This window comes from Octodon degus, unplaced genomic scaffold (genome assembly GCF_000260255.1).
Source record: "Octodon degus isolate 3935 unplaced genomic scaffold, OctDeg1.0 scaffold01140, whole genome shotgun sequence".
NCBI lineage: Eukaryota > Metazoa > Chordata > Mammalia > Rodentia > Octodontidae > Octodon > Octodon degus.
This window is the reverse complement of record NW_004525716.1, coordinates 4,094-6,541: the sequence shown is the minus strand read 5'-3', so window position 1 is coordinate 6,541 and position 2,448 is coordinate 4,094. Positions and strand designations below refer to the sequence as shown.

At 40.4% G+C, this 2,448-nt stretch overlaps 1 pseudogene; it reads left to right on the top strand.

Moving 5' to 3' along the window:
* Window positions 1-1,145: 1,145 nt before the first annotated feature.
* Window positions 1,146-2,182, top strand: LOC101587198 (annotated as a pseudogene).
* Window positions 2,183-2,448: the final 266 nt, after the last annotated feature.

The window sequence follows — 2,448 nt, the reverse complement described above, 5'->3', positions numbered from 1 at the left end:
GAATGACCATTTTGTATCTGTATATTCAAAATAGGACAGATATCCAGCTACATTCTCTTAATTCAATGAATAGAAAGATTTTTTCTAAAAGTGTTTGTAAACAGGATATCATGTTTCCATCTTGTACAATGAATAATCAATAAGAATGCAACAAGAATAATACAAATAGGAAAGGTCAATGAGATGAAAGATTTATACTAATAGTGTTTGCGCAGGATATCATGCCTGCATCTTGTACTATGAATAACTACTATGAAAACAACAATGTGCAATGTATTAATTATTGTAACTGTCCTACTAACCACTTTTGAAACTGTCTCATTGCTATTTGTTTCTCAATAAAGTTAATTAAAAAATAAAAAAGGGAAGACTGTTAAAAGAAAAATATCCTTACCCACATAGAAGGCTGAGAATAAAGGTATACAGACAATGGGCGAGACCACCCAGACCCTTATTCTTTTTGCAGTGGCTGACTCACTTTCCACATTCAGATTGTAGGGAACCCCATCCTCTTCTGCCATGGATGCTGAACTCTTGCCAAGCTGCTCGGAGTCACACAATTGCTGTCATTAGGAAACATCCAACAAGCTGTTGTAAATTTTGTCCTGCAGCACATTATGTTCATCGTTATGGTTTGGAAGTTTCCTGTAAGGAAAACAAGAGATACACAATAAAGGATTGGCCAACACAATGTCCCTGGTTCAGACAGGAAGGCTGAATGGGAGGCAACCACAAAAGAGCAGACATTGCTTCAAAGAGAAGGAACATGATAACCTCTGAGTACAACAGTGTATGACTCTGACAGCAGTGAGGGCAGCACAGTGGATGGGCGAGAGAGCAGGAAGTGCTCCGTGCACCAGGGTGAAGACTTGCAGATGAGAGGGAGACTCCACAGTCCTGGTAGGATGCAGTGTGGCAGGGACATAAGGAGAAGTTCCTGTGGTTACAAGCCCAATGCATTGGGTTCCACATTATTGGCGGGTCTCGTTTTACAAAGAGTTTCTGAGGCAAAAAGGACTCTGGGTTACAATACATAAAAAGAAAAAAAAACACACAAACCCAGTGACTCAGTACCAAACAAACAGACACTATTCCTTGCTACTTCTCCCTTCCGGCGCCGTGCTGCGTGCTGAGCAGTTCACACCATGCAATCAGATGATGTTATCTGGGATACACTGGGAAACAAACAGTTTTGTTCCTTCAAAATAAGAACAAAGACTCAAGGCTTTTGCAGAAATGAATATAGCTTGACTGGACTGTGTAATCGGTCATCTTGTCCCCTAGCAAATAGTCAGTATGCCACTGTCAAAGAAGAAAAAGGACAGTGCTACTTGTACACGAAGGTTATAAAATGAGCAGCTTTTCCTAGGCGTCTCTGGGAACGGGTCCGGCTTAGTAAAAACTATGAAAAAGCACTGGAGCAAATAGATGAAAATCTGATTTACTGGCCCCGCTTCATTCGACACAAATGTAAGCAGAGATTCACCAAGATAACCCAGTACCTAATTCGAATTAGAAAACTTACACTAAAGTGACAGAGGAAACTTGTTCCTTTGAGTAAGAAGGTGGAACACAGGGAGAAAAGAAGAGAGGAAAAGGTATTAATAGCTGTTCAGCTGGACAATGCCATTGAGAAGGAATTGCTGGAGAAACTGAAACAAGATACATATGGCGACATCTACAACTTCCCCATTCATGCCCTTGACAAGGCTCTGGAACAGCAGGAAGCAGAGAGTGATTCTTCAGAAGCAGAGGAGAAAGAAGATGATGAGGAGGATGAAGATGTAGGAGAAAAATAGTTCATGGAAGATGATGAAGTGGATGAGAGTGAACAAAGTGATTTTGAGGACATGGATAAACTGGAGGCCATTGATGATGATCAGTAATCCAGTGAAGAACAGACTAACTCGAAACACAAAGGGAAAACACCCCTGAAAGGAGCTTTGCGCAGAAAACGAACCTATGTGGAGACAGAATATGAACAGGAGACAGAGCCCATGGTCAAGGCCAAAACCACATGATCTCTCTGCAAATGTAATCAAGCCTGAGCATCCCGAGGTTTTTCTATTACACATACACCTCCAGTTTTTTGCTCTTTTGTATTATATGTCACACAATATTTGTGTTTTTAATATTTATGTTATTTCACTGGGGCAAGAAATATAGACTGAATGGAGGAAACTCGTTAGATTATGAAGGGTGTTTTTATAGCTTATGTGTTGAAGTGACAGCTTGAACCTAAGAAACTTAACAGATGAATTCCTGGGAGTGGAATGAGGTTGTGGGTGAAAATATTTCTAAATTTTTAGCACTGAATTCCTTTGTGTCCTTTTCTACTAATTTTTTTTTAGATATGGTCTCATTATGCAGTTCAGGCTTACTTTGTAGCCCAGGTTGGTCTCCAACTCACAGCAGTCCTCCTACCTTGAATTCCCAAGTACTGGAGTT